Source organism: Lissotriton vulgaris, chromosome 2_1 (genome assembly GCF_964263255.1).
Source record: "Lissotriton vulgaris chromosome 2_1, aLisVul1.2, whole genome shotgun sequence".
In the NCBI taxonomy this organism is placed as follows: domain Eukaryota; kingdom Metazoa; phylum Chordata; class Amphibia; order Caudata; family Salamandridae; genus Lissotriton; species Lissotriton vulgaris.
The window spans coordinates 1,667,921,764-1,667,943,050 of NC_141687.1; the positions used below are offsets into that span (position 1 = coordinate 1,667,921,764).

General features: G+C 45.0%; 1 protein-coding gene and 1 long non-coding RNA gene across 2 annotated transcripts in view; one reads left to right on the forward strand and one right to left on the reverse strand.

The window, feature by feature from the left end:
- Positions 1-21,287, forward strand: part of LOC147733052 (uromodulin-like) — a 195,197-nt gene that overhangs the window by 53,559 nt on the left and 120,351 nt on the right. The gene's annotated exons all lie outside the window — the stretch shown is intronic.
- On the reverse strand, positions 310-20,015 carry LOC147733054 (uncharacterized). Its single transcript, XR_015308699.1, has 4 exons — positions 19,072-20,015; positions 16,605-16,674; positions 8,374-8,444; positions 310-348 (listed from the first exon to the last, which is right to left on the reverse strand). It is a non-coding gene; the product is annotated as an uncharacterized LOC147733054 (long non-coding RNA).

Below are 21,287 nucleotides of genomic sequence, written 5' to 3' on the forward strand. Positions count from 1 at the left end.
TAAATCCACTCTATTGTTGTTTTGGACTTGTTTTATAGTTGGAGCTGGTAGCAAAATAAAAAGCAATTAGTTTTACTTTTTTGTTACCTAATTTTTTTTCTTAAGATTAATGTTACCTATGGAAATCTTCTATATGATATTTTCGAATTCTAAGTATATACTATATATATATATATATATATATATGTGTGTGTGTGTGTGTGTGTGATATGTGTCTTGTTTTTTCCCTTGCTATTTCTATACTTACAAGTCAATACAGAAGCAAAATAGATACTTTTACCGTGATGATGTTTTCACTGATGTGTCAAACAATTATGAACGTCTGATGTTATTCAATCAATTGGCAATCTAAGGAAGAATGAAACAAGCATTAATATTGAGTTTACATATTAATATAATAAAAGCGGCTCGATACTCCTAATCGTTGTTATTATTTTAAAAATTTTAGCAAAAATGTTTTTATTTGTAATTAATTAATAGTATTAAATTGTGTATACAGTAAGTTATATTTAATACTATATAGTGTATTGTATTGTATGTTGATATATGTTTTTGAAACATTGTGACTAGAGTGCATGTGTAAAGAGTGCATGTGTAAAGAGTGCATGTGTAAAGAGTGCATGTGTAAAGAGTGCATGTGTAAAGAGTGCATGTGTAAAGAGTGCATGGCTAAAGAGTGCATGGCTAAAGAGTGCATGGCTAAAGAGTGCATGGCTAAAGAGTGCATGTGTAAAGAGTGCATGTGTAAAGAGTGCATGTGTAAAGAGTGCATGTGTAATGAGTGCCAAACGTATATGTACAAAGGCATATGTGTAGAAATTGTGTGTACAAAGTGTATATGTAGTACATACTTTAAGACTATGTGTAGAAGTTGTATGTGTAGTATGTGTGTGGACTGAGTGAAGCATATTAGTAGTCGTAAATCGAGTATTAGAAGTGTATGTAGTATAGAGTAACTAGTAAAGTATAGTAGTAAGGAGGATAAAGTGAGCAAGATAGAGAGAGATGGAGGGCAGGAAGAAGAGATGTTAATAAAGAGGGGTGGTTAGGCAATATTGAGAGTAGTGGAAAGATGAAGAGAAAGATAAGGAAAAGAGAGAAGTCTGATAAGGAAGAGAGGATATAGAGGTGTAGAATGGAAGCTAAAAAAAAATAGAAATGTAAATTACATGATGTGATTTTTATGAGAAGTTGTAAAGAGTGTATTAGATGCATTGTTTGTAATTTTAAGCAAGTACAAAGGAATAGGAGAGGTAGTGAGATTAAGGAACACTTAATCCCTTGTTAAATCTAAATAAACAATAGAAGAGACGTTAAATAAATCTGAAATTGCCACAGAGACTGAGTGATGCAACTGGGGAATTGCACACTCACTTTAGGTGGAAAAGAAAGCCCTCACACACCGACCTAGTCAGTGTCATGCTTCATCATTGGGCCCCACCAAAGAGGCCGAATGCCTCTTTGGTGTGCTACGACGCCAGAAGACTGCGGAGCAGGTTTTGTGAAAAAGGCATGTTGTGAGTTTTATAATTAAAACTGCCTAATGTGTAAGTAAAAATCTATAATTCTTGATGCTTAGTACACAAATGAAAGAGTTATGTGTCTGAATTTAATGCCCAAGGTAATGGTTTTGTTAATTTAAAATACTAATTAGTCAGTCAACATGTTTCATGTTTTACAGTTGTTTACATTTACTTAGGCATTTATAATGACAGAATTATACCCCGGCGGTATGGACTCTCTAATCGCCCACCCTGACCTGGGGGCGTGAAAGTGAAAATATCAAAAAAATGATTTAGTGCATAAAAAAAAGGGGGAAGAGCAATTGCTCATTCCAAAAATACTCCTAATTGCGGAGTGTTTGTGCACCTGTAAAAGAAATAACAGACAAACATATAAAACTTTCACACAATTAGTTGTAAATATAAGTCATTGCGTTTGTCCAGGGTGTTCTATAGTTGTTGCATAGTGTTCCTAAATAAACACTATAGTTAACATCATCTATATATCTATATAGCCTTATAGGGATGCTCACACTAACTTAGTAAAGTGAAGTGGAAAAATGTGTGTAAAGCACACAAAGTAGCTAGAAAGTGTTGATGAAGAGAGGAGACACATAAGAGATCAAGAGAGCTAGAAATCAAGAAGAGAAGTAAGTGCAGAATGGAGTGAGAAGATAGCAAGTAAAAAAAGTGCAAGTTAGAAAGTGAAGACAAGATGGAGACGTAGATAGAGAGTGAAGGCAGGAAGGAGAGAGGACATGAGAGAGAGAGAAAAAGGGAGGGTAGGATGTAGGGCATGAGCAAGAAGGAGGAATGGATGGAAGAAAGTGCAGGAGCAAGAGGGCCAGCTCAGTGGTGTAAAGACTTTCAGGTAAGCAATTTTGTGTTTTGTAAAGCTGATAATACTGTCACTTTGAATGCGCCGAATGTGACTAAATTTATTTTTCTTTTGTTGCAGTATTTGACAGCAGGGTTGGGCAAGTATTTCTTGTTGCCATTTTGTTTTGAGATCTTTGGCTCGCTGTCAGTGTCCATGGTGCAAGGACCCCCATAGAGATAGATGTAGATGGAGGGCAGTAAAGAAGAGAGCAGTTGGAAGAGGGGGCAAGAGGAAGAGTGATAGCAAAGGGGAAACAAGAGGAAGAGTGATAGCAAAGGGGAAAAAAGCGGAGAGGGAGATAAAGAGAATAATGATAGATAAGGAAGGAGAGAAAGAGTGGATGCAGAGAGTGAGCAAGAGGAAAAAACAGATAAAAGATAGAAAAGAGAGAAAGTTAAAGGGAAAACAGGGAGAATGTGCAAGAGAGAAGAATAGTAGATAGGGAGGAAGAGAGGGAGGAAGAGAGAGGGAAGACGAAAAGTAAGTGTACAATGGAGCGAGAAGATAGGAAACAAAGAGTGCAAGATAGTAACTATTTCCGGTCGGCATTTTGTCTTGGGATCCATGGCTCGCTGTCTCCATGGCACAAGGGATTTCAGGTATGCTTTTTAAATTGTAATGTAATTAGTATTTCTCTTACAGGTGTTTAACTATTTTGTTTATATTCTTATAATATGTTTTTTTTGGGCTGTTCTCTCTAGTGTTTCCGTGTTGGGTCTCCTCCTTGGCGTAACAACTTTCAGGTAAGCGATGTGTTTTGTAACAAATAAATGACTGTCTCTTTTGAATGACCGGATTTTTTTTTAAGTTTGAAAAGGATTTTTTGACTTCATTCTACCCTTACGTTTCTTTTTGTCTTTTTTTTCTCTTCCTCCCTATGTACTATTTTTCTCTTGCACTTGCTCCCTCTTTTATCCTTTTAACTTTCTCTTTTTTATCTCTTTTTTCTATTGCTCACTCTCTGCATACTCTCTCTCTTGCCTTATCTATCCTTATTCTTTATCTCCCTCTCCTTTTTGCTTTTTTTTCCCTTTGCCATCACTCTTCCTCTTGCCCCCTCTTCCAACTGCTCTCTTCTTACTGCCCTCCATCTACATCTCTCTCTATGGGGGTCCTTGCACCATGGAGACTGAGACAGTGAGCCAAAGAGTGCAAGATAGAAAGAGAAGACAAGATGAGGACAGAGATGGAGAGTGAAGGCAGGAAGGAGATAAAACGCAGGAGTAAGAAGAAAGACAGAAGGTTAAGGAAGAGTAAGAAGTAGGGCATGAGCAAGAGGGAGGGAGAGAGAGCAGATGGAAGAGGGTGCAGGAGAGAGGGATGGTAGAGAGAAAAGAAAGCATAAAGGAGATAGAGAGAAGAATGATAGATAGGGAGGAAGAGGAACACGGAGAGTATTAGAAAGAGGAAAAGAAAAGAAAAAGGAGAGTGCAGGACAGAGAAGCATGATAGATAGACAAGGAGCTAGAAGAAAGGAGAGAGCAGATGGAATAGGGGGCAGGAAGAAGGAAGAGAGCATAAAGGAGAGATATATAGAGAAGAATGAATAAAGAAGTAATTAAAAAAAGGAAGAGAGAGTGCCAAGAAAGAACGGAGTATGCAGAGAGGAGGTGAAAAGAAGATAGAGAAAGATAAGTAAGAAAGAGGAAGAGAGTGCCGGAGATAGAAGTATGATAGATAAGGAAGTAGAGAGGATGCAAGATAAATGGAGATCATGAGAGAGAACGTAGAAAGGGGGAAAAGACTGCAGAATGGAGGCAGAGGGCAAATAATATAAGGAGTGCAAGATGGAAAGGCAGAACAAGATAGGGAAGGAGATAGAGAGTGAAAGTCACAGAGTGCAAAAGGAAGAGCAAGAAAGAGAGAAAGCAGGAGTTAAAGGGAGGGTGTGCATGAGCAAGAAAGAATTAGGAAGGGAGCAGTTGGAAGAGGGGGCAAGAGGGAGAGTGATGGCAAAGGGAAAATAGCAGAAGGGAGATAAAAAAAGAATCATGATAGAGAGGGAGGAAGAAGGAAGGAGAGAGAGCAGATGGAATAGGGGTCAAGAGTAAGAAGAAAGAGAGCAAAAAGGAGAGAGAAAAGAGAAGAGAGTGCAGAATGGAGTCAGAGGGCAAGAAAGAGAAGGAGTGCAAGATGGAAATGTAGCACAATATAGGGAAGGAGATAGAAAGTGAAAGTAAGAGAGAGGGCAAAAGGGAGAGCAAGGGAGAGAGAGAAAAAGCATGATGTAAAGAGAGGGATGGAAGAAAGAAGGTGAGAGGGTAGATGAAGAAAAGCACAAGAGTGTGAATATAAGATGGAGTGGGCAAAATAAAGAGAAATAAAGAAGGAATACAAGATAGCGACATAAGGAGCAGAGAAAGAAAGGAGAGAGATGGAAAGGGTATGCAAGAAGAAGAGAGGGGCAAAAGGTAAGAGAGCAACAGGGAGAGAGATAAAGATCGAAGGAATAGGAAGAGAGGGCAGGAGAGATAAGCATGATAGAAAAGGATGGAGAGAGCAAGCAGAAAGGAGAAAGGACGCAGGGCGCAAAGGGAGCAGCTTTTTTGCGCAGGCCAAAACCTAATGAGAACTGTAGTGTGATTTTGGGTCGGCCCTCGTCATTCATTGTCTGGCTCCATAAATTGAGCCTAGCCATTGGACGAGGGGCCTGTCCGTCAATTTAAAGCAGACTCAGGGGCGTTCAAGATTCTTTGGCTTTTGCCGACAAAACGACGCCGGGAACGCCCCCGATTCTGGACCGGCATTGCCGGGACCTGCCTTTGATGACGTATCAGGTTTCTTTGTCTGTGGCGGAACAAATTGCAGGTAAGCGATGGTGTCTTTTGTAATATAAATGACTGTATTTTTTGAATGCCCCATCCGAAATGTTTAATCACGTATTTTTTGTTGTTGTTCTCTGCAGGTATTTTGCGACGGCCCGGTGGGGGGAACAATTTCCGGTCTGTATCCTTGGCTCGCTGTCTGTCTCCGTCTCCATGGTACAAGGGATTTCTTGCAGGTAAGAGATGGTGTCTTTTAAGGACAGAGATGGAGAGTGAAGGCAGGAAGGAGATAATACGCAGGAGTAAGAAGAAAGGCAGAAGGTAAAGGAAGAGTAAGAAGTAGGGCATGAGCAAGGAGGGAGGGAGAGAGAGCAGATGGAAGAGGGTGCAGGAGAGAGGGATGGTAGAGAGAAAAGAAAGCATAAAAGAGATAGAGAGAAGAATGAAAGATAGGGAGGAAGAGGAACACGGAGAGTATTAGAAAAGAAGGAGAGTGCAGGACAGAGAAGCATGATAGATAGAAAAGGAGCAAGAAGAAAGGAGAGAGCAGATGGAATAGGGGGCAGGAAGAAGAAGGAAGAGAGCAGAAAGGAGAGATATATAGAGAAGAAAGAATAAAGAAGTAATTTAAAAAAAGAAGAGAGAGTGCAAAAAAAGAACGGAGTACGCAGAGAGGAGGTAAAAAGAAGATAGAGAAAGAGGAAGAGAGTGCAGGAGATAGAAGTATGATAGATAAGGAAGTAAAGAGGATGCAAGATAATGGAGATCATGAGAGAGAACGTAGAAAGGGGAAAAGACTGCAGAATGGAGGCATAGGGCAAAATATAGAAGGAGTGCAAGATGGAAAGCCAGAACAAGATAGGGAAGGAGATTGAAAGTCACAGAGTGCAAAAGGAAGAGCAAGAAAGAGAGAAAGCAGGAGTTAAAGGGAGGGTGTGCATGAGCAAGAAAGAATTAAGAAGGGAGCAGTTGGAAGAGGGGGCAAGAGGGAGAGTGATGGCAAAGGGAAAATAGCAGAAGGGAGATACAAAAATAATCATGATAGAGAGGGAGGAAGAAGGAAGGAGAGAGAGGAGATGGAATAGGGTTCAGGAGAGAGAAAAAAGAGCAAAAAGGAGAGAGAAGAGAGTGCAGAATGGAGTCAGAGGGCAAGAAAGAGAAGGAGTGCAAGATGGAAATGGAGAACAACATAGGGAAGGAGATAGAAAGTGAAAGTAAAAGAGAGGGCAAAAGGGAGAGCAAGGGAGAGAGAGAAAATGCATGAGGTAAAGAGAGGGTGGGAAGGAGGGCATGAGCAAGAAATAAGTAAGAATGGAGCAGTTGGAAGAGGGTGCAAGAGGGAGATTGATGACAAAGAGAAAAGAGCAGAAAGGAGGGAGATAAAAAGAGAAGCATAATCGAGTGGGAGCAAGAAGGAAAGAGAGAGCAGTTGAAATAGGGGGTAGTAGGGAGAAGGAGAGAGCAGAAAGGAGAGATATATATAGGAGAGCGATAAAGAGACCAGGAGGGAACAGATTGTGATGGAAGAAAGAAGGTGAGAGAGTGTAGATGAAAAAAAGCACAAGAGTGTGAATGTAAGATGGAGTGGGCAAAATAAAGAGAAATAAAGAAGGAATACAAGATAGCGACATAAGGAGGAGAGAAAGAAAGGAGAGAGATGGAAAGAGTATGCAAGAAGAAGAGAGGGGCAAAAGGTAAGAGCATGCGGGAGAGAGATAAAGATAGGAATAGGAAAAGAGATGGCAGGAGAGATAAGCATGATAGAAAAGGGAGAGAGGAAGCAGAAAGGAGAAAGGACGCAGGAAATAGAGAGATAAAGAATGAATTCAAGAGACAGCTACATTTAGGAAGTAGAGAAAGAAAGGAGAGAGATGGAAATGGTATGCAAGAAGAAGAGGGGCAAAAGGTAAGAGAGCAAGAGGGAGAGAGATAAAGATAGAAGGAATAGGAAAAGAGAGGGCATGAGAGATAAGCATGCTAGAAAAGGAGGGAGAGAGCAAGCAGAAAGGAGAAAGGACGCAGGAAATAGAGAGATAAAGAATGAATTCAAGAGACAGCTACATTTAGGAAGTAGAGAAAGAAAGGAGAGAGATGGAAATTGTATGCAAGAAGAAGAGGGGCAAAAGGTAAGAGAGCAAGAGGGAGAGAGATAAAGATAGAAGGAATAGGAAAAGAGAGGGCATGAGAGATAAGCATGCTAGAAAAGGAGGGAGAGAGCAAGCAGAAAGGAGAAAGGACGCATGAAATAGAGAGATAAAGAATGAATTCAAGAGACAGCTACATCTAAGAAGTAGAGAAAGAAAGGAGAGAGATGAAAGGGTATGCAAGAAGAAGAGAGGGGCAAAAGGTAAGAGAGCAAGAGGGAGAGAGATAAAGATAGAAGGAATAGGAAAAGAGAGGGAAGGAGAGATAAGCATAATAGATAAGTAGGGAGAGAGCAAGCATAAGTAGAGAGAGCAAGCCGAGACGCAAGATAGAAAGAGCATGAGAGAGAAGGTAAGGAGGAGTAAAAGTGAGAGCAGAATAGAGTGAGTAAAAGAAAGTGCATGATAGAAAGAAAGAGAAGAGGGGAATACAGGAGAGAGTGTAGAAGAGAAAGGATGCAAAAGAGGGAGAGGAAAAAAAAGAAGGAAAGTAGGAGAAAGTGAGGGAAGAATAGAGCAGGAGTAAATAAAATAGAAAGACTGCTGGCAAAATTATGAAGGAGATGCAGAGTAAATGCAAGAGAGAGGAAAGGCAAGAATGCAAAATTGAAAGGGAAGGCAAGAGAAGGAGATGTATATATGTTGCATGTGCTGTCTCAGTATCTAAGCATTTGCTGCAGGATGTGGAAGAAGATATAGGGTGTGTGTAGAGACGTATGAACAAAGTCTTGGTTATAAGTTTTCCTTTAGTTTTGACCTCTCTCTTGATTACGACCTCACCAGTGCAGCTTTCATCTCCAAACTAAATTAAATGTTGTTTATGAGGCAAACTTTTGTGTATATCCAGCAAAGAATGCCCAGTACAGACAGAAAGAACAAAGTCTTAGTTATAAGTTTTCCTTTAGCTTTGACCTCTCTCCTGATTACGACCTCACCAGTGCTGCTTTCATCTCCAAACTAAATTAAATGTTGTTTATGAGGCAAACTTTTGTGTATAACTATCTAGCAAAGAATGCCCAGTACAGACAGGAAGTACTACCCAAAAATGTCTAAAGTAAAATAAGTTTTAAGTATGAACGTACCGTGTTGAATGAACGAATTTGAAAGATGTGTCCTCGATGGGGCAGTTGCACCAAATGGCAAATTTTTTGTCCTGTAAAAGTAAAATATACTGTTAGCAAAAGATTGAAAAGAGTGAGGACATTTGTGTGAAGTATATTAGAAGTTGTAAATAGAGAATTAGAAGCACTATGTATTATAGAGTAACTAGTATAGTAGTAAAGACTATAAAGTAGCAAGGTAGAAAGAGATAGAGGTCAGGAAGAAGAGAGAGATGGATAGAAAGAGGGGAGGCTAGGCAAAATGAAAAGGAGTGAAAATAAAAAAGGAGAAGGATGATGAACAGTGCAAGTTAAAAAGAAGCTTGATAAGGAGAGAACGCAAAGAAGTGAAAAGACGACAAAGATAAAGACAAAAATAAAGAAGTAAGAGAGTGCAGGAAATAGAAGTATGATAGATAGATAAAGAGTGAAGCATAATAGAGAGGGAGCAAGAAGGAAGGAGAGAGCAGCTGGTAATTGAAAAAAGGAAGAGAGAGTGCAAGAGAGAACGGGAGGAACTTGATTTTGACAAAAGAATGTGAAAAAGGGTATATAAAGAAGAAAAGCACAAGAGTGAAAGTAAGATGGGTAGAGTGTGTAAAATTGAGAGAAATAAAGAAGGAATACAAAAGAGCGAGATATAAGGAGGAGAGAAAGAAGGAGTGGTGGAAAGTGTATGGAAGAAGAGAGGGGCAAAAGGTTAAGATATCAAGAGAGTGAGAGAAATAAAGATAGAAGGAATAGGAAAAGAGAAGGTAAAAGAGATAAGCATAATAGATAAGTCGGGAGATAGCAAGCAGAAGGGGGAGGACGCAAAAAATAGAGAGCAGGAGAGAGATGAAAAGGCTGGGTAAAAGTGAGAGCTGAATAGAGAGGGAGTAAAAGAAAGTGTGCATGATAGAAGGAAAGAAGATTAAAACAGGAGAGAGAAGGGGGCGTGGCTACGCTAGCGGAGATGGCGGTCGCAGCTTACTAGAGCTCCCGCCGGCCCGCCGATTATCCGACCAGTTATCCTGTCCCCAAACCCTCAAACCCGTTACCGGACTACGACTGCTGCTCCTGCAGGCGCCGGGAATCATCCGGTGGGCCCGGGGGTGATCTTGTGCCCCCCGAACAGGACCGAGCAGCAAGGGGCGAGGTGCGGCCTGGTGGCCGCGGAGCAGCCGGGGCCTCGATTTTGGCGACGCGGCAGAGTGCGCTGCTTGGCCCGGGAGCGGACGCGGTGTTGGCTGTCCCTGGGGCCGCGACATTACTGGCGATCCTTCACCTGGGGCCAGGCTGGACCGGAGAGAGGCACAGGCGCCACGAGTGGACAGTGGCAGCGGTGGCGGCCTGGTGACCTGGCGCAGCCGGGACCTCGATTTTCGCGGCCTCGTGTCGGGCCGGGGCCGGCGGCCTGGAGGAGTGACTGGCATCCCCTGGAGACCCTGGTAGGAGACAGACGAGCGTAGGGCGACCGGCCCGGCGAGCAGCAACTGTGAGTAGTGGCCCTCCCCGGCCCCCCCCCACCTCCCCGGGCCCACTAATCAGTGACATTATTGGAGTAGCAGTGCGGGACGCTGGGAGTCCCTGCACCTCTTGAGAGGCAACGTGGGCCACGGGGGGGCCCTGGTCAGCGGCGGCTGGGGGGGCTGTTCCTGGGGGAAGTGGTTGAAGCCTGGCCCCCTATTTATCAACTGCCACTAGTCCCTGCCGAGGAGGCTTCCTTGGGGTCTCCCTGACTGTGGTCCGACGACCCTAGGGACCCTCATCCACCCGGACAACCATGACCAGGGGAGGTGGTGGTTCCACCAAGCAGGTGACCATCGACAAATTCACTGGCCCCGGTGGGGGCCCTGGATCATCGGGGGGTGGCTCATCCGGAGGAGGGCCGGACAATGCAGCCCTGATGGCGGCTATAACCCAGTCGCGAGACATGCTGGACGCGAAGATAGGGGCTGTAGGCGCAGACGTAACCCTGTTGCGCCAGGATCTTAGGAACGCAGTGGCACGAATCACGGAAGCCGAGTCCAGGGTGTCAGTGGTGGAGGAGGATGTAGGTGCCCTTAAGAAGAGAATGGCGGCGGTGGAGGAGGCGCAGCGGACCACGGCGCTCCGAGTGGAGGATGCTGAAGGGCGGGCACGGCGTAACAACCTCCGTTTTCTTGGATTTCCGGAGAACTGTGCCAAGGGCAACATGGAACTTTTTCTCACTCAGTGGCTGGAGTCATGGATGCCCCCGGGGTCGCTATCTGCGTGTTTTGTTATCGAAAGAGCACACCGCGCCCTGACGCAAAGGCCGCCTGAGGGCGAGCGGCCTAGGGCGGTGATCGCTAGGCTGTTAAATTACCATGACAGGGACGCTATACTGAGGGAAGCCAGATCCAAGGAAACCCTCCTGTTTGAAAATCAAAAGATCATGATTTTCCCTGATTATACTAGACTTGTGCAGCAACAGCGCCATTCTTTTGTGGCGGCTAAGGCCAAGCTGAGAGGTCTTAAACTACAATACTCCCTGTTGTACCCGGCGCGCCTGAGGGTGATATTCCAGTCACGGACACTGTTTTTTGATACCCCGGAAGACCTTTTCAAGTGGACGGATGAAACAGTACGGGTCAGACCGAATCCTCAGCCAGGACTTCATCCAGGCACCCCTGAGGGGTCACCGCGGGCGCAGAGGGACCAGACGCCAAAAACTGGGCGGTCCAAACGCTCTAAATCACGCAGACGTGCGGCCTCGGTGGATGGCTCACTGGACACTGGCAGACCGGAAGACTCGGAGCAGTCGGGAACAGATCACTGAAGTCTCCGGAGCCTCGGCTCCAATTTCTTGCTAGTAATGCTGTGACTCCGGGCTGGGTGCGATGAGTCGCTTGCGACCTGTGAACTACTGACCACTATGAAGTCATGAGATAGTACTGTTTTGCTCTCCTGGTTGGGGGGAGAGGTTTTGGTGGGGTTTGGGACTTGGGGACTACGATATAAGGGCTACCACTCCCCTGGTTGTGAGTGGGACGTCAAGGGGAGAGGGGTGTGTTTACGGTTTTTCTGCTTGGGATGTTGGGATCCATTGGCATGGGGGGGCCCGGGCCCTCGGTTTTGGGCTCGGGACTACCCATGCCGCGACAGGTACTTCATGGTTCATTGAGGTATAGGGTGGGGGGAGGCGGGATACGGGCGGTCGGAGATGCGACTGCTGAGTTGGGGGGAGGAACTGTTGCAGATCAAGGGCCGAAGAGGTTGATGGTTTTTCTTGGGGTAGTTAGTGTACTGCATGTGTGTACCGAAATGATGCTTTTTGTGGTGTGTGGCGGGTGGTGCGGGCCACGGGGGCTTTTATGGTGGACTCCGATTGACTATGGCTGAATCGGTCGATCGACTCCCTGTGGGCTCTATGCGGGTGGTTACGTGGAACGTCAGGGGATTGCTAGACAAGATTAAACGGGGGGCGGTGTTGCGGTGGGGAAAAAGGGAAGCGGCAGATGTGTTACTGCTACAAGAAACTCACATGATGGGCACTAAGGCACTGGGCCTACAGAGATTTGGATATCAACAGGTTTTCCACGCGGGATTCTCCAGGGGATCCAGGGGTGTGGCCATACTGATACACCGCAGGGTGGCGTATGTACACGAGAAGCAGTGGGTGGATCCTCAGGGCCGCTACCTGTTTGTCAAAGGCATGGTGGGCTCGGAGCCCGTGGTGTTTGGAAGTGTGTACGCCCCCCCTCCCCTGCAGTGGGCCCTGGCAGAGCGGCTGTTTGCGGTGTGGGAAGATGTCTCTGGATCACTGGCAGTGATTGGGGGTGATTGGAATGACGTGATGGACGTGACTGTGGATCGCCGGAGACGTCAGGAGGTGACCAGCACCACTCCCCCCTCCCTTCCACCCACCAGATTGCGTGCCATGAGTGAGGGGCTAGGCTGGGTGGATGCTTGGCGACATATGCACCCTGTAACCCGTGATTATACGTATGTCTCAGCAGTACATGGCTCGTTCTCGCGGTTGGATTATATGTTTCTACCTGGAGAATACTTGTATAGGGTGAAGGGTGCTGACATCTTGCCAAGGGGCCTGTCCGACCACTCCCCAGTTTCGGTTAGAATAGATCTCCTTCAGAAACGGCAGCCGTTTAGATGGAGGATGTCCTCGTGGCATCTCCTGAAACCGGCGTACACTAAGCACTTACGTGAAACTATTGACCATTATTGGCGGGAGAACCTGGTGGAGGGTGCTGATGTAGGTGTAGTGTGGGAAGCTATGAAACCTACCATACGGGGAGTTGATATTGCATGGTGCTCAGCGGCCCGTCGACAGCGAAGAGAACATACTGCGGAGGCAGCTGCCCGCGTAGCGACCCTCGAGCAGGAACACAGTACCGGTGGTGATGGGGTGGATCTGCGGCTTCTCCTGCAGGCACAGCAATCATATGCGTCCCTATTGCTAGACGAGGCCAAGCAGGCGTGGCTCGCCACCAGAAGTAGGGTGTATCAATGGGGGGACAAGTCGTGTTCCATGCTCCATAGATTGTGCCAACACAATTTCCAGCCCCTCGTACTACCGGGTCTCACGAACGACAACGGAGACGTTCTAACCGACCCCAACGAATTGGCGACAAGCTTCGCCGCGTACTTTACAGCCCAATATGCTCCACGTGACCAATTGCCTGAGGGCGACTTAGCCCGCTTCTTTGCGGAGTTCCCACCGGTGCCGGTGTCGGACGAGACCAGGGAGGCCCTGGATGCACCCCTCACTGCGGAGGAACTGGGAGACGCCTTGGGGCAACTCAATGCCGGTAAAGCCCCCGGACCGAACGGCTACCCATGTGAGTTTTTTAAAAAATTCCATGTACAGCTGGGATCGCACTACCGCCGAGCGCTGGAAGCGGCCCGTACCCGGGGTCTGCTGCCACCGGACTGGCGCCATGCAGAAATAGTGGTCTTTCAGAAGCCTGGCAGGCCCCCAGATAGCCATGATTCATACAGGCCCATCTCATTAATTAATATTGAGGCTAAGATACTGGCCAAGGCTCTAGCGAACCGTCTGGCTCCGCACATTACTGCTTTAGTTCATTCGGACCAGGCAGGCTTTATGCCCCAAAGGGCGACGCGACACAATATCAGGCGTGCACAGGCGGCGATCGACGCTGTTGGAGCCCTAGGGGACCAGGCGGCATTGTTGCTGGCCGATATCAACAAGGCCTTCGACTCGGTTGGCTGGTCATACCTATTCACCTTGTTGTCTTGGCTCAACTTAGGCCCGGTCTTTCTATCTTATATAAAGCTCCTCTACACTGATGTTACAGCCTCGGTGCGGGTCGCCGGGGCGGTGTCAGAGACATTCCGCATAGGCCGAGGGACCAGGCAGGGCTGCCCGCTCTCCCCCTATCTTTTTGCGCTGGCCATGGAGCCCTTGGCGGCAAGAGTGCGCCAGGATGCACAGATACGGGGCTTTGTATGGAATGCTACCCTGTCGGACAAGATCGCGCTCTACGCGGATGATGTCCTCTTTTTCCTTACTGATTTGCAACGCTCGGGCCCGCGTGTCTTGGAGATCATGCACCAGTTCGGAGAGGCCTCGGGCTTGTATCTCAATCTCCACAAGTCCACCCTGTGGGTGCTATCGGGAGACCCGGTGACGGACCCCTGGGCTTCAGGGTTGCGGATGGCCACGACTGGGCTAAAGTACCTTGGGGTGTTTCTCTCAGCCTCGGCTGACATTGCCTGGGACCGTAACCTGCAGCCCGTCTGGGAACGAGTTCAGACGGACATCAAAACTTGGTCTCGGATGCCCCTGACAATCTTTGGCCGATCTGCCATTTTCAAGATGGTTGCGCTCCCGCGCCTACTCTACCAGCTGCAAAACCATCCGTATCCTATTCCACCTCGGTGGTTTAAACAGGTTAACTCAGTGCTGGGCCGCTTCCTCTGGGCAGGTGGCTCTGCCCGGGTGGCACTGCGCACATGCTTTTTGTCCACCTACTGTGGGGGCCTGGCCACCTCGGATCTGCAGTCGTACTACCAGGCCGCTCACCTCCTTATTCTGAACGAATGGTGGTACTGTGACGGTGGAGACCCGGCCTATGCCCTAGAGCGTGCTTTGATGGGCGATAACTCGCTCCATACTATCCTATACTCACCCCGACTGCGTAACTCACTGCCAAGGGTTACCAAACTCGTGTTTGCTATATGGCGACAGGCCTTGCACCGCGTGGGCTGGTGGGGCCGCCTAACCGCTGAAACACCTTTATGGCGGAACGGCATGCTACCTGAACTCTCTAAATTGTCAGGCTTCGATGGCTGGGATGCAATAGGTATCTCGCAGCTAGGTCAAGTGATGTCTGGTACATCGCTCAAATCCTTTCAGACCCTCAGTGCCGAATTTGATATGCCCCAATCCCAATTTTTCCGATACCTACAGTTCCGACATGCGCTGACGCCCAGCATTGCCAACCTTGACTCACTCCCTGACTTTAGCCCGATCGAGGCGAAGGTCTTCATGGGAGATCTTGGGGACAAGAAAGTATCACGCATTTATCAAACCATGGTCACCCACTGCTCCCCTACGCTTCTCTCATTGAAGACGAATTGGGAAGCTGATCTCGGCCCCTTGGACGAGGACGACTGGCGAGAGGCCTTGGAATCCCCGAGGGGGGCGGCTATCGCAATGCGATTCCGACTCATCCAGTTCAAGATTCTCCATAGAGCATACTATACCCGAGAGCGTCTGTGGAAGGCGGGCCTGATAGGATCCCCGGAATGTCTGCGGTGTGGAACCGAGGTGGGTACGCTACTTCATACGATGTGGTCGTGCTCCAGGCTGGTTGGCTTCTGGAGGGGTGTATGGGGCTGTCTGTCTGAAGTGTTGGGCTGGACCCTTCCCCGTACCCACCGCCTGGGTCTGTTGCACGTCCTGGAGGGGGTTGGTGGCAATATTTATAAGCGGCACCTGCTCCTACTGGGGCTGGTGGTGGCTAAGAGGGACCTGGCCCGAGCGTGGAAGAATGTGAGGCCCCCCCCCCTGACTGCATGGAAGGCTGGTCTGGACTTCTGTATGGGCCTGGAGAGACCTATATTTGAGGCGCGAGGTTGCCCCCGCAAACACTTTAAGATTTGGAAGAGGTGGGCAGACTATAGGGGTCTGACACTGGACCCTCCTGTGGAGCAAGAAGAGGACATTTAGCCCCGCACTGGCTGGCAGAGCCCATATCCACACACATTACCCACGTCATAATCTTACATCACTACGGTTGGTACGCACATGCATGGGGTTCGGGTGGGTTCCAGGGTGGGATCGGGGAGTTGGGTAGGTAGGTAGCGGAATAAGGTGAAGGTGGGGTAACTGTTTTCTGATATCCTCAATTGCATCATCTTTTTGCTTGGACACTTGATTAACTGCTGGGATTGTATCGTAATGTCTGGTGGTGTAGTCCTGATTGTGGGCTGCCACTATATTTCATATGCTCATCTTCATCAATAAACTGGTTGTGAAAAAAAAAAACAGGAGAGAGAAGGTATAAGAGAGGGCATGAAAAAAAGAGGGAGAAGAGAAGAAGAAAGAAAGTAGGTGTAATAGTGAGGGAAGAATAGAGCAGGAGTAAATAAAAGAGAAAGACTGATGGCAAAATGGGAAAGGAGATGCAGAGTAAATGCAAAAGAGATAAAGGCAAAAATGCAAAATTGAAATGGAAGTCAAGAGAGTGAAATGTATGTATGTTGCATGTGCTAGCTTAGTATGTAAGCATTTGCTGCCGGGACCTGTAAAGAAGGTGGGGATGAATATATAGGGTGAGGGCAGAAGAGTGAGGATGCAGGAGAGAGAAGGAGAGCAAAAGAAAGAGAAAGTAGGAGAAAAGGAGAGAAGAATAATGCGAGAGTGAAAGAAAGGACAGTGAATGTAAAATTGTGAAGGAGATGCAGAGTAAATGCAGAAGAGAGACATAAGGAAAGGCAAGAAAGAAATTGAAAGGGAAGGCAGGAAAGAAAGAGATCTATGTATATTGCATGTGGTAAATGAGTCAAAGCATTTCCTACAGGGACCTGTAAAAAAAGTGTTTGTTATAAGTTTTCCTTCTCTGTTGACTACAACTTTACCAGTGCCGCTCTTGTACAAAAGCATAAGATGTGCTTTATGAGCGAAATTTTGTGTATAAGTATACAGCAAAGAATGCTCAGTACAAACAGCAATTATTAAAAAAAGAAATGTATTAAGTAAAATAAATAAAGTATTAACATACCGTGTTTATATAACGAATTTCAAATTGTGTAGTCGATGGGTCAGTTGCAACAAACGTGTACTTTTTTACCCTATAAAACAAAAATAGCATTAGCAAAATATTATGATTGCAGGCAAAAAAAGCAGTGATTTTCTCATGCAAACTGTGCAAATTGAATCTTAGCTAAAGCTTTGCGTATTAGCGATTAATGCGTTCTAATGTAATAGTATGGCAATTATTTGCGTCACGTTACTGGTTTGTATGTGCCTTTAAAAATATAGAAATCCGCGCATGCACGTAGTGAAAATAAAAGAAGGAATGTTGTCAGTGTTTTATTTAATTTCTCGCATCGTGCAAAGCAGTTTGTGAACTAAAGTTGTAACTGAACATATATATATATATATGTGTGTGTGAAAGATTATTCTTACCTAAAGAACTGAAATGGATTAACCAAAAACATGGTGAAATTGGCCAAATGTATATACAACACAATTTAATTGTAAAGTGATACGTATTCTTACTGCAAATTAGTTTCACAGAAAGGCATACTTACATGCGCAAACATTTTCATCCTAAATGCACAGTTTGCAAACATTTATATCGTAAATGTACCTATTGGCGATGTATGAAAAAGAACTCGAAGGCATTAAACAAAAACATGGGGAAATTGGCCAAATGTATATGCAAGACAATTTAAATCTAAAGTGATACGTATTATTACTGATTTGTTTGCGCGTATAAAAACTGAAAAATGTGCTCGTAATACCGCTGCTCAAAAGAACAGATTACTTTCACAGAAAGGCCTGAACTTACATGCGCAAACATTTTCATCCTAAATGCACAGTTTGCCCATGTATAACTTTGCACTGAAAGTCGTCGTGTCTCACCTTATCCTAACTGTTGTTTATGCTCTCAGTAAATGTAACGGGCCTTCATGCTCTGACTAAATCTAGTGTTGCGACAAACACATGCTTGTGCTCATCTAACTCTCAGCCCTACGATTTGAGCATATTAAATAAAAAAGGGGACAAATTACTTTCACAGAAAGGGCTAAACTTACATGCGCAAACATTTTCCTCCTTTATGCAGTTTGCCGATGTATAACTTTGCACTGAAAGTCGTCGTGTCTCACCTTATCCTAACTGGTCTTTATGCTCTCAGTATAAAATCTGGGACAAATGACTTTCACAGAAAGGGCGAAACTTACATGCGCAAACATTTTCCTCCTAAATGCTCAGTTTGCCGATGTATAACTTTGCACTGAAAGTCGTCGTGTCTCACCTTATCCTAACTGTTCTTTATGCTCTCAGTAAATGTAACGGGCCTTCATGCAATGACTAAATTTAGTGTTGCGACAAACACATGCTTGTGCCCATCTAACTCTCAGCCCTACGATTTGACCATATGAAATAAAATCTGGCATCGCACAAACAAGGCATCCAAAATGTACATAATGAGGAATTGCATTAAACAGCAAGGCCTTACAAAGTAAGCATGTGTTCGAATTTTCAAAGGCCATGAATAAAGTAGACATGCGCAAACATTTAAATCGTAAATCTACCTACATTTTTCTCCTAAATGCAGTTTTCCGATGTATAACTTTGCACTGAAACTCGTCGGTCTCACCTTATCCTAACTGTTCTTTATGCTCTCAGTATAAAATCTGGGACAAATGACTTTCACAGAAAGGGCGAAACTTACATGCGCAAACATTTTCCTCCTAAATGCTCAGTTTGCCGATGTATAACTTTGCACTGAAAGTCGTCGTGTCTCACCTTATCCTAACTGTTCTTTATGCTCTCAGTAAATGTAACGGGCCTTCATGCAATGACTAAATCTAGTGTTGCGACAAACACATGCTTGTGCTCATCTAACTCTCAGCCCTACTATTTGAGCATATGAAATAAAAAAGGGGACAAATTACTTTCACAGAAAGGGCTAAACTTACATGTGCAAACATTTTCCTCCTAAATGCAGTTTGCCGATGTATAACTTTGCACTGAAAGTCGTCGTGTCTCACCTTATCCTAACTGTTCTTTATGCTCTCAGTAAATGTAACAGGCCTTCATGCTTTGACTAAATCTAGTGTTGCGACAAATACATGCTTGTGGTCAGCTAACTCAGCCCCACGATTTCTGCATATTAAATAAAATGTGGCATCGCACAAACAAGGCATCCAAAATGTACATAATGGCGAATTTGAATAAACAGAGGTCCTTACAATGTAAGCATTTGTTTGAATTTGAAAAGTTCATGAATAAAGGAGACATGCGACAACATTTATATCGTAAATGTACCTATTGGCGATGTACCAAAAAGAACTCAAACAAAAACATGGTGAAATTGGACAAACGTATAGGCAACACAATTTAATTCTAAAGTGATTCATATTATTACTGCTTTGTTTGCACGTGTAAAACTGAAAATTGTGGTCGTAATGCCGCTGTTCAAAAGGACAAATTACTTTCACAGACAGGAAGGAACTTACAGTTTATGTCGAAAGGCTCCAGTCCGCTGTCTCGAAGTATACCTCCTGAGATCGGTCGAGAAATCGAGAGGCTCCAGTCCACTGTCACGAAGTATACCTTCTGAGCTCGCTCGAAGAAATGTTTCTTTCCGTGGCTGTAGTCCTTTACATACTGTGGAAGACAAAAAAAAACGCAGTTAGTTCATTAAATAACAAAAGACTTGCAAAGTTTGTTGTTAAGAACATGTAGGTGAGATGTTGTTTAGGATGTTGCTGTCTCGACATATGTAAATTGCCGATAGGAGGCTGTCTGGCCGAATGAAAAGGTCGTGGATGCTGTGACTCGTTAGAGTACTTAGTGGCTATGTGCGACTTTTGCCGATCTTGAATATCAAAGCTTAGTGGTAGACGAGTTGGCGCCACGCTGCCTGCAAATACAAAAAGAAGTGCTGGTGAATATCATTTTGTTAAAGTAGAAAAACACGATAGCTCTTTGCAATAATTCCCTACACAGAAAGCACACGATATAAAATAACTATTAAAGTAAGCATAATAGAATGACGACACCACGCCGCCGACAGATTCCTGCAAATAAAGGAAAAGAAATGAAGTTAGAAATTACTTTTGAAACGTAAAAAAACACTCCGGGTATTCGAAAGTGACAGTAATTGTTTAGTTACAAAACACATCGCTTACCTGCAAGTCGTCACGCCACGGATGAGACCCGACACGGAAACACTAGAGAGAACAGGCCAAAAAAGAAACATCAGAAGAACATAAACCAAATAGCCCGAACACCAGTTACGTTAAATCTACAACACCTGTAAGAAAATACAAATTACATTTGAATCTATCTACATCGAGTCGCACTAATACATGACCACAGCGCTTACCTTAAAGTCGTTCGTCCACGGGGAAGGAAACCCGACACGTCACGGCAGGCTACACGGAAACACTAGAGAGAACAGCCCAAAAAAGAAACATTCAAAGAATATAAACCAAAAAAAGGCTGAACACCTGTAAAAGAAATACTAACTACATTCCAATTTAAATCGCGTACCTGAAATCCCTTGGACCAAGGAGACGGAGACAGACAGCCAAAGATCCCATGACAAAATGGCGACCGGAAATCGTTCCCACGCCGCCGCCGTTCAATCCCTGCAAAGAAAGGAAGATACATAAACTCAAAAATACCTTTTCCAAGTTAAAAAACTCCCGGGCATTACGCCACGGATGAGACCCGACACGGAAACACTAGAGAGAACAGGCCAAAAAAGAAACATCAGAAGAACATAAACCAAATAGCCCGAACACCAGTTACGTTAAATCTACAACACCTGTAAGAAAATACAAATTACATTTGAATCTATCTACATCGAGTCGCACTAATACATGACCACAGCGCTTACCTTAAAGTCGTTCGTCCACGGGGAAGGAAACCCGACACGTTACGGCAGCCTACACGGAAACACTAGAGAGAACAGCCCAAAAAAGAAACATTCAAAGAATATAAACCAAAAAAGGCTGAACACCTGTAAAAGAAATACTAATTACATTACAATTTAAATCGCGTACCTGAAATCCCTTGGACCAAGGAGACGGATACAGACAGCCAAAGATCCCATGACAAAATGGCGACCGGAAATCGTTCCCACGCCGCCGCCGTTCAATTCCTGCAAAGAAAGGAAGATACATAAACTCAAAAATACCTTTTCCAACTTAAAAAACTCCCGGGCATTGAAAAGGGACAGTCATTTGTTACGAAACACACCATCGCTTACCTGTAAGTCGTCACGCCACGAAGGAGACCCGACACGGAAACATTAGAGAGAACAGGCCCAAAAAATAACTACATTACAATATAAACACAAGAGGCTGAACACATATAAAAAATTACAATGACATAAAAATGTAAATTACAAAAACACACCATCGCTTACCTGCAAGTCGTCACGCCACGAAGGAGACCCGACACAAAAACACTAGAGAGAACAGGCCCCAAAAATAAATACATAACAATATAAACAAAATAGACAGAATACATATAAAATAAATTAAAATGCCTTTAAAATGTAAATCGCGTACCTGAAATCCATCGTACCACGAAGCCAGACACCGAGCGCAAAATGGCGACCGGAAACCGTGACCACGCCCAAAACCGGGACCACGCCGCGACGCCGAAAAAAACCTGCAACGAAAGTGAGATAAATTAATTTCTAAAACACTTTGCAAAGTTA